Source organism: Amborella trichopoda, chromosome 2, assembly GCF_054954075.1.
Source record: "Amborella trichopoda isolate Santa Cruz 75 chromosome 2, AtrichopodaSantaCruz75HAP2 v2.0, whole genome shotgun sequence".
NCBI classification, from domain to species: Eukaryota; Viridiplantae; Streptophyta; class Magnoliopsida; order Amborellales; family Amborellaceae; genus Amborella; species Amborella trichopoda.
The window spans coordinates 41055540-41067945 of record NC_142337.1 but is presented as its reverse complement, the minus strand read 5'-3'; positions in this window follow the sequence as shown (position 1 = coordinate 41067945).

The following is a 12406-nucleotide window of genomic DNA, read 5'->3' as shown; positions in this document are numbered from 1 at the left end:
ATTTGCTAGTAGTACTAGTAGTACTAGTACTAGTACATATGTACTACTAGTACTAATACGTATGTACTACTAGTATTAGTAGTATTACTACTAGTACTACTAGTACTAGTACATACGTACTACTAGTACTAGTAGTATTACTACTAGTACTACTAGTAGTATGCACTACTAGTACTACTAGTATTACAACAAATACTACTAGTATGTATTATTAATAGTATGTACACTAGTACTACTAAAATGTACTACTAGTACTAATAGTAGTATGTATTACTAGTATGTATTAGTACTACTAGTATGTACTTCTATTATTTCTACGAGTATGTACTACTAGTATGTAACACTAATAATACTACAAGTAGTATTAGTACTACTAGTATGTACTACTACAATGTACTAATATGTACTACTAGTACTATTACTACTAGTACTATTAGAAATAATAGTACGTGTATATACTATAGTGTAGTATAGTACAATATATACTATAGTATAGTATAGTATAGTGTAATATGAAGATGTATTATATATACTATAGTATAAATAAATGAACTATAGTATATATGTATACTATAGTATAAGTACTATAGTATACTATAGTACGTGCTACATATACTATAGTATACATCTATATACTAAAGTATATATATGTACTATAGTACTAGTAGTACATAGTAGTAGTAGTATGTACTACTAAGAGTCGTATTAAAAGTATTACTAGTACATAGTAGTAGTAGTATGTACTACAAGTAGTACTAGTGCTATATTCTACAAGTACTACAAGTACTAGTACTATGTATTACTAGTAGTACTAATAGTATATTTTATAAGTACTACTAGTACTATGTACTACTAGTAGTACTAATAGTACATACTAGCACATTATAGTAGAACTAGTAGTACGTACTACTAGTATGTATTAGTGGTACATACTACTAGTATGTACTAGTAGTGCGTATTACTAGTATGTAATACTGGTACGTACTAGTAGTACTATCAGTACTACTAGTAATACTTGTTGTACATATTTAGTAGTACTAGTACTAGTACTACTAAAACTACTAATACATTTGTACTAGTAGCGCATACATATGTACTACTAGTACATACATAGTAGTGCATACATACGATGACTAGTAGGTACTACTAGTACATACAACTACATATGTACATCTACTAGTAGCACCTACTACTATTAGAAGTACTACGTACATAGTACTATGTAGTACTAGCCAGTAGTACTACATATGTACATGTACTACATATCTAGTAGTACTACAGCATAGTACGACAGTAGTACAATGAAGTACTAATAGTATGTACTAGTAGTACATACTACTATTATGTACTGGTGGTACTACTAGTAATACTAGTAATACATATGTACTAGTACTAGTAATAAATATTTGTAGTACATACTAATAGTACGTATTAATATTAGTACGTACTAGTAATAAATATTAGTAGTACATACCAGTAGTACAAACTACTAGTATAAGTACGTAGTAGTACAAGACGAACATACTAGTATTAGTAGTACGTACTAGTACTAGTAGTACGTACTAGTACTAGTAGTACATACTTGTACTAGTAGTACTAGTAGTATAAACTAGTACTAGTACTAGTAAGCATTTTTACTAGTAGTACTAGTAGTACCAGTAGTACATACTAGTACTAGTAGTACTAGTAATACATACTAGTAGTACTAGTACTAGTACGTACTAGTACTATTAGTACTAGTACTAGTACGTACTAGTACTATTAGTACTAGTACTAGTAGTACATACTACTAGTACTAGTACGTGCTACTAGTACAAGTACATACATACTAGTAGTACATACTAATAGTATGTACTAGTACTAGTACATGTTAATAATACGTACTAGTAGTACATACTAGTAGTAAATACTAATAGTACATACTAGTACTAGTAGTATATATTACTAGTACAAGTACGTACTACTTGTATAAGTACGTACATGCTAGTAGTACTAATAGCACATACTAGTAGTAAATACTAGTAGTACATACTACAAGTACAAGTATGTACTACTTGTACAAGTACGTACATTCTAGTAGTACTAGTAGTACATACTAGTAGTAAATATTAATAGTACATACTAGTACTAACAGTACATACTACTAGTACAAGTACGTACAACTTGTACAAGTACGTTTATTCTAGTAGTACTAGTAGTACATACTACTAGTACTAGTAGTTCACACTACTAGTACAAGTACGTACAACTAGTACAAGTACATATATACTAATAGTACTAGTAATACATACTAATAGTACATATGAGTAATACTAGTAATACATACTAGTAATAGTAGTAGTATGTACTAGTAGTTCATATTACTAATACATACTAGTAGTACAACTAGTAGTACATACTAGTAGTACATACTACTAGAACTAGTAGTACATACAAGTAGATTTAGTAGTACATACAAGTAGTACTAGTAGTACACACTAGTAGTACTAGTACTTGTAGTTCATACTCTTAGTACATGCTAGTAGTTCAAACAAGTAGAACTAGTAGTACATTCCTGTAGCGCATACTACTAGTACAAACTAGTACTATTACTAGTAGTTCATACTAACAGTACTAGTAGTACGTACTAGTACAATAACTAGTAGTATATACTAGTAGTACTAATCGTACATACTAGTAGTATTAGTACCAATTCTTGTACCAGTAGTACTACTAGTACAACTAGTACTACTAGTACAAGTTGTACTACTAATACAACTAGTACTACTCGTACTACTAGTACTACTCGTACTACTAGTACTACTCGTACTACTAATACAACTCGTACTATTAGTACTACTAATAGTACATACTAGTGGTACTAATAATGCATAATACTAATATATACTAGCACTACTACTCGTAGTACATACTGCTAGTACATACTACTTGTACTAGTAGTACATACTAGTAGTAATACAAGCAGTATTAGTTGTACATACTTGTAGTACTAATGCAAGTACTTGGGTTCTTGTTGTACATGATATTAGTACTAGTACTTGTACTTGGGTACTAGTCGTAAATGCTAATAGTTCTCCAAGTAGAACTAGTAGTACATACCAGAAGTACATACTAATACTATTACTACACGTACATACTTGTAGTACTAGTAGTACATACTAGTATTATTACTAGTAGTACATATTAATAATACTAATAGTACATACTGGTAGTACTAGTACTAGTCCTAGTACTAATAGTACGTACTAGTACTAGTACGAGTACGTACTATTATACAAGTACTAGTACTACTAGTACTAGTACTTTTTGTAGTAGTAGTAGTACTAGTATGTACTAGTAGTATGTACTACTAATACCAATACTACTTGTACTTGTAGTTTTAGTACTAGTAATTCTAGTACTGGTACTACTAGTACTCGTAGTACATATTAGTTGTACTAATACTAGTACTAGTACTACTAATACTAGTAGTACACGCTAATAGTACTAGTACTAGTACTACACGTATATACAACTAGTATGTACTACTTGTACTGTACATAACACTAGTACAAGTAATAGTACTAATACTAGTACTTAAGGTTTGTACTACTTGTACTAGTACGTACCACTAGTATAGTATTATTACTAATACTAGTACTATTACTGGTATTAATACTACTACTAGTACATACTAGTACGTACTAGTGCGTACTACAAGTACTTGTATTAGTAGTACATACTAGTAATACTAGTAGTACGTACTAGTAGTACTTTTAGTACATACTAGTAGCTTATACTAGTAGTACGTATTACTAGTACATACTAGTACTAGTAATAGTAGAACATACGAGTAGTACTTGTACTAGTAGTACATACTAGTAGTACATAATACAAGTACATACTAATGCTACTACTAGTAGTACATACTACTAGTACATACTACTAGTACTAGTAGTACATACTTGTAGTATTAGAAGTTTTAATACTACAACTAGTACATATTGGTAGTACTAGTGTACTAGTAGTACATGCTAGTAGTTCAAACCAGTAGTACTTGTACGTATTACTAGTATGTACCATTAGTAATAGTACTAGTACTGCTTGTATGAACTACTAGTATGTACTACATGTACACTAGTACTTGTACTACTAGCATTATTAGTAGTAGTAGTAGTAGTGCATACTAATACTAATAGTATGTACTAGTATTATGTATTACTAGTATCTACTAGTGTGTGCTACTAATAGTAGTAGTAGTACTGGACTACTAGTACTACTAGTATGTACTACTATGACGTACTACTAGTACTACTTGTATGTACAAGTACTTGTACAAGTAGTATGTACAAGTACATACTAGTATGTACTAGTAGTACGTACTAGTATGCACTAGTAGTATGTACTACTAGTAGTAGTACTAGTACGTACTAGTACTATGTACTACTAGTATGTACTACGTGTACTACTAGTATATACTACTAGCATGTACTACTACTAGTACTAGTACGTACAACAAATAGTCGTACTAGTATGAACTTCTAGTACTATTAGTATGTACTATAGGTATGTACTTCTAGTACTACTAGTATGTACTATTAGTGCTACTAGTATGTACTACTAGTAATAGTACTATGTACTAGTAGTGCATACTAGTATGTAATAGTACTATGTACTACTAATACTAGTACTATTAGTATTACTAGTATGTGCTACTAATACTAGTACTACGAGTACTAGTACTAAGAGTAGTACTAGTACAGTGCTTGTACTAAAAGTAGTACTAGTACAGTACTTGTACTAAAAGTAGTACTAGTACAGTACTTGTACTAATTGTATTAATACAACAAGTAGTATTAATTCTAGTACTTGTACAGTTAGTACTAGTGCTCGTAGTACTAGTACTAGTAGTACATACTACTAGTAGTACTAGTAGTTCTAGTACTAGAAGTTGTACTAGTACTAGTATTTGTACTACTACTACTGGTACTACTAGTACATACTAGTAGTACACGCTAGTAGTATTTTTAGTACACACTAATAGTACAAGTAGTATGTACTACTAGTACTAATATTAGTATTAGTAGTATGTACTACTAGTACAAATATTGGTATTAGTAATAGTACTAATAGTATTACTACTACTAATATTAACGTTAATAATAATTGTACTACTAGTAATATTACTACTAGTAGTATGTACTACAAGTAGTACTACCAGTAGTAAGTACTACAAGTAGTATTAATATTGCAGGTAGTACAACAAATAGTATGTACTATGAATAGTACTAGTACTACTAGTAGTACATACTCTTAGTATGTACTACTAGTACATACATACTACTACTAGTATGTTCTACTAGAAGTATTATTATTACTTGTACATACTACTACATATGTACTACTACTAATATGTACTAGTAGTACTAGTAAGTACATATTAGTAGAACATACTAGTAGTATTAGTAGTAGTAATACTTATTATTACTCAGTACTAAGTACTATTATTATTACTATTTGTAATATTAAGAGTAGTAGTACTATTCGTACTACTAGTACTAATAAATAGTACTACAGTTAGTAGTAATAATAGTACTACTAGTACTAGTCTTATTACTGCTATTAGTACAACTACTACTACTACTTTTAGTAAGTCTTAATATTAAGTACTAGTACTATTAGTAAAATTACTAAAGTACTACGACTATTAGTACTAATGGTACTAGTAATACTACTAGTAATGTTAATAATACTTGTAATTGTACTAGTACTACTAGTACTAGTGCTACTTGTTATACTACTAATAGTACTACTCATAGTAATAGTACTAGTTTTACTACTAGAACTAGTAGTAGTACTACTATTACTATTATTAATACTATTACTGATTGTAGTACTTACTACTATATAGTACTAATACTAGTATTTATACTACTATTAGTTGTATTAATACTACAGTACTAGTGCTGCTGTTATTAGTATACTATTACTAGTATACTATTAGTAGTATAACTATTAGGAATAACACTATTAGTAGTATTTGTACTACTAAGAGTAATAAGTAGTAGTAGTAGTAGTAGTAGTACTAATATTTGTAATATTACTATTACTTGTAGGATTAGTACTTATATTAGTACTACTAGTACTTAGTAGTATTAATACAACTACTAGTAGTACTATTATGACTAATAATTGTACTATTAGGTCTAATAATATTTGTAGTATTATTTGTACTAGTAGGATTATTACTACTAATACTACTAGACTACTATTACTAATACTAAGTATTATTATTCGTAATACTAGTTGTAGTACTATAGTAGTAGTACTAATACTTAGTACTACTAGTAGTGCACTAGTAATCGTAATAGTTGTATTATTATTATAATACTAAACAGTATAGTAATAATACTACTATTAGTTGTATGATTATTACTGTTAGTACTAATAATGGTACTACTAATACTGTTAGTACTACTGCGAGTAATTTTAATACTGCTTAATAGTAGTACTAGTAATAGTAATACTATTAATACTAATAGTATTACTAATAGTAAGTACTACTAGTAATAGTAGTACTAGTAAGTACTATTAGTAGCACTTACTAATACTATTACTAGTAGTTCTAATACTACTACTATTATTAGTGCTAGTGCTACTAAGTAATAGTTCTATTAGTACTACTTATATTAGTAGTACTAAGTATTAATACTAGTATTACTACTAATAGTACTAGTACAATTAGTAGTACTTATTATTAATAGGATGCGGGGCAAGGGTTTTTCATTAAGTGGAGGAAGACAGGTGGGGTTTGTTCTTGGGGGCTGCCTTGCTCAGCTTTAGAATGGAGTGAATTTCTTCAAGTCACTCTCAAAAACTCTTGTTGGACGAGAGAGAGTTAATATGATATTTGCATTGGTTCTATCAACGAAATGAAGAAGTTTTGGGTGTTTATCATTTGGAAGGCTCAGTCCAACACTCTGACCTCAATGTTGGGAACAACTTTTGCACTCCGGTGCTCCAATGAACAACAGTTCTCTGCCTTACTAAATTGAGAATAGTGGTCGATCCCAGTGAAGGCAGTGTAGGCAACAAGCTTTGCCAGTGGTATCCAAGTCTTGTAAAAGCCCTCTTATACTTTTTCTTTGCAAGAGCAAACTCTTGGACGAGGGCTTTGCAAAACTGAGCAAAGCCACCCTCTCAAGCTTGGGCTTTGACAAGACTTAGAATGTACGACTAGTATGTATTACTAGTATGTACTACTAGTAGTATTACTAGTAGTACTACTAAGAGTATGTACTACTAGTATGTACTAGTAATATGTACAACAAGTATATACTACTAGTAGTATGTACTACTAGTATGTAGTATGCTAATAGTACATACTAGTATGTTATTAGTTTGTACTAGTATGTACTACTAGTATGTAGTATGCTAATAGTACATACTAGTATGTTATTAGTTTTTACTAGTACGTAGTAGTATGTACTAGTACATACTAGTATGTATTAGTATGTACTAGTACATACTAGTATGTACAAGTATGTTCAACTAGTATGTACTACTAGTATGAACTAGTATGTACTACTAGTATGTAATACTAGTATGTACTAATATGTACCATATTATGTACTAGTAGTACTACTAGCATGTACCAGTAGAATGGACTAGTATGTACTAGTACTACAAGTATGTACTAATAGTAATAGTACTACTAGTACGACAAGTACTACTACTATGTACAAGTACTACTAGTATGTACCAATATGTAGTACTAGTATGTACTGCTAATAGTACAAATATAAGTATGTACTAGTACTATAACTACTAGTATGTACTGTTAATACTATTAATACTATTAGAATATAGTAAAAGTAGTACTAGTACAAGTTCTACTATTACTAGTATTACTAGTACTAGTACGTACATATAATACTAATGCTACTAGTACTAGTACTAGTAATGTACTAGTAATACTATACACTAGTACAACTAGTAATACTAGTGCTAGTACTAGTAGTACTAGTCTTAGTAGTATGTACTACTAGTTTATACTAGTAATACTAGTTCTAGAATTACTAGTATTACTAGTACTAGTACTACTTGTATGTATATACTACTAGTAGTAATGGTACTAGTATGTACAAGTAGTATGTACTACTAGTACTGCTAGTATTACTAGTATGTACTACTAGTAAGTACTACTATTATGTACGACTAGTACTAGTATGTACTACTAGTACTAGTATGTACTACTAGTACTAGTACTAATACTAGTAGTAATATTAGTATGTACTAGTAATATATACTACTAGTAGGTACTATTAGTATTAGTACTAGTAATACTAGTAGCACTAGTACTAGTACCACTAATAGCACTAATACATACTAGTAGTATTAGTAGTATGTACTAGTAATACTAGTAGTACACACTAGTACATACTACTAGTAGTATGTACTAGTACATACTTCTAGTAGTACTAGTAGTACATACTAGTAGTAGTTTGTATGTACTAGTAGTACATACTAGTAGTAGTGTGTATGTACTAGTAGTACATATTAGTAGTAGTGTGTATGTACTAGTAGTACATACTAGTTGTAGTGTGTATGTACTAGTAGTACATACTAGTAGTAGTGTGTATGTACTAGTAGTACATACTAGTAGTAGTGTGTATGTACTAGTAGTACATATGTATGTACTACTAGTACATATGTACTAGTACTGCATAGTACATACTAGTACTACATACTACTAGTAGTATGTACTACTTGTACTACTAGTATGTGCTACTAGTAATACTACTAGTACTAATAATACACCGGTACTCGTGCTACTAGTAATACTACTGGTGCTAATAGTACACACGTACTAGTAGTATATACTAGTACTACTAGTAGTATATATTACTACTAGCAGTACTAATAGTTTGTACTACTAGTTTGTGCTACTAGTAATATAATTAATAATAGTAGTACACATGTACTTGTAATACACACTACATATGTAATAGTATGTACTAGCAGTACATATGTGAACTAGTACTTGTGTAGTCTCTACTAATAGCACTGGTAGTACTACTAGTAGTAGTACCAGTACATACACATTTGTACATATGTATTAATAGTACATACTACATATGTATTAGTATGTACTAGCAGTACATATGTGTACTAGTACATGTGTAGTATGTACTACAAGTAGTCGTAGTACTACTAGTAGTATGTACTACTACTACTACTGGTGCATATTTAGTAGTACTAGCACATACTACATTTGTAGTAGTACGAAATGCTAAAAGTACTAGTGCTTACTAGTATTACCACTAATCTTAACTACTAATACACTAGAACTGCACTAGTTCTACTGGTATATACTACTAGTATGTACTACTAGTACTAGTACAGTACTAGCAGTAATTATATGTACTAGTATGCACTATGTAGTACTAGTACTACATACTAGTATATACTATGTAGTACAAGTATGTATTAGTACTGCATACCAGAATGTAGTACTAGTACTAGTAGTACTAGTACAAACTACTCGTAGTAGTATTAATTCTAATAGTAGTACTACTACTAGTATTAGTACAACTACATAGTACTACTAACTAGTCCTACATAGTACTATGTACATAGTACTACTAACTAGTCCTACATAGTACTATGTACATAGTACTACTAGTAGTAGTATGTACTTCTAGTAGATGTACATATATAGTAGTATGTACTAGTCGTACTAGTGGTACATACTAGTAGTAGTATGTATGTACTACTATGTATGTACTAGTAGTACATATGTAAGCACTACTAGTACATAAGTACTCGTTCTAGTACATATGTAATACTTGTACTAGAAGTACCTACCTGTAGTACTAGTATCACTAGTAGTACATACTCGTATGTACGTAGTACTACTAGTAGTAGCATGTACTACTAGTAGCTGTACATATGTAGTAGTATGTACTAGTTGTATTAGTACTACTAGTATATACTAGCAGTACTAGTATGTACTAGTAGTACTAGTACTTGTAGTATTATGTAGTACATGTACAAATGTAGTAGTACTACAAATGTGCTACTACATAGTACTACATAGTACTATGTACATCGTACTACTCTTGCAAATGAACTATTTCTTGGCAACTTGGACAACTTATAACGATGTTTGTCCCTCATATCACTAGGAAGATCGGGATCTTTACAAATGGGTTTATAAAGCTTTAGAAATTATTAATAGTAGCATTATTTATAGTAGTACATAGTATGCATGCCCCACATAATATGTACATACATGTATGTACATAGTATGTATGTACAAAACTACATAGTATGTATGTACATACATACCATGGATGTAGTACAGTACGTAGTATGTACGTACTACATGCTATATATACATAGTATGTAGTACATACATAATATGTACTACATATGTAGTACACAGTATGTAGGACTACATATGTACTACATAGTATGTAGTACTATATATGTATTACATAATAGGTAGTACATATTATATATGTTGTACTACATATATACTACATAGTATGTACTATGTACTACCACCATATATAGTACATGCTATGTAGTACTACATAGTATGTACTATGTACTAGATAGTATGTACAAACTATGTAGTACTAGTATGTACAGACTAGTACATTGTTTGTACTAAATAGTACTAGTATGTAGTACTACTATGTAATATGTACATAGTACATAGTATGTACATACATAGTAGTACTACTACTACAAGTACTATTACTAATACTAATATTAGAACAAGTAGAACATACTTCAAGTACTATTACTAATACAAATATTAGTAGTAGTAGTACAAACTATTAGTACTACTAGTCTACTAGTGTGGACTACTATTACAACTAGTACTATTAGTGTAGTAGTACATACTAATATGTACTAGTAGTATGTACTGCAAGTATGTACTACTAGAACTACTAGTATATACTAGTAGTAGTAGTACTAGTATGTAATACTCGTATGAACTTGTATGTACTAGTATGTACTACTAGTATATAATACTAGCATGTAGTACTAGTATGTACCACTAGTACGTACTACTAGTGTGTATTAGTACTTCTAGTAGTACTAGTGCATGTACTATTAGTATGTACTAGTATATACTAGTATATACTAGTATTTTTTATGTACTATAGTACGTACTAGTAGTACTAGTATGTATTAGTACTACTAGTATGTACTAGTATGTACAAGTATGTCATATAGTATGACTAGTAGTACTATTAGTATGTCTTAGTAGTACTAATATGTATTAGTATATACTACTTGTATGTACTAGTATGTAATACAAGTATGTACTAGTAGTAGTATGTACTACAAGTAGAGGTATGTACTACTAGTAGTAGTATGTACTACAAGCAGAAGTATGTACTACTAGTAGTAGTATGTACTATTAGTAATATGTACTATTAATAGTAGTATGTACTACTAGTAGTAAGATGTATTACTAGTACTACTAGTATGTACTAGTACTACTAGTATGTATAAGTACATATGTACTAGTACATGTGTACTAGTAGTACTAGTAGTATGTAGTACTAGTATGTACTATGTAGTACTAGTATATATGTACTACAAGTAGTGCATACATAAGTACTACTAGTACGTACATACTATTACTAGTTTGTACTACTATTACTGCTTGAACAATCTACTATATATGTACTACTACTAGTATGTACTACTAGTACTAGTAAGTACATACTAGTAGTACTAGTAGCAGTAATACTTATTATTACTAGGTACTATTATTACTACTATTAGTAGAACAAGTAGTAGCATTACTATTAGTACGACTAGTACTAATAAATAGTACTACTGTTAGTAGTAATAATAGTACTATTAGTACTAGTATTACTACTACTAATAGTACTACTACTACTACAACTACTAATGGTAAGTATTAATAGTAAGTACTAGTACTGTTAGTAATAGGACAAAAGTACTACTACTATTAGTACTAGTAATACTTTTAGTAATATTAATAATACTGGTAGTAGTACTCATACTATTAGTACTACTAGTTATACTACTAATAGTACTTACTCGTAGTAGTACTACTACTTCTACTTTTAGAACTAGTAGTAGTACTACTACTATTACTAGTATTAATAGTACTACTAATAATGATACGATTAGTGTTGTAGTAATACTAGTATTACTACTACTATTTGTGCAAGTAATAGTAGTAGTATTATTAATACAACTACTATGACTAGTAATACTATTTTAGAATTACTACTACTAATACTACTTTAGTACTATAACTATTAATATTAATAGTACTAGTAGTACCAATATTAGTATAGTAACTACTACTACTACTAATAATAATACTACTATTGGTACTGAGTACTTCTTGTATAATAATACTACTATTACT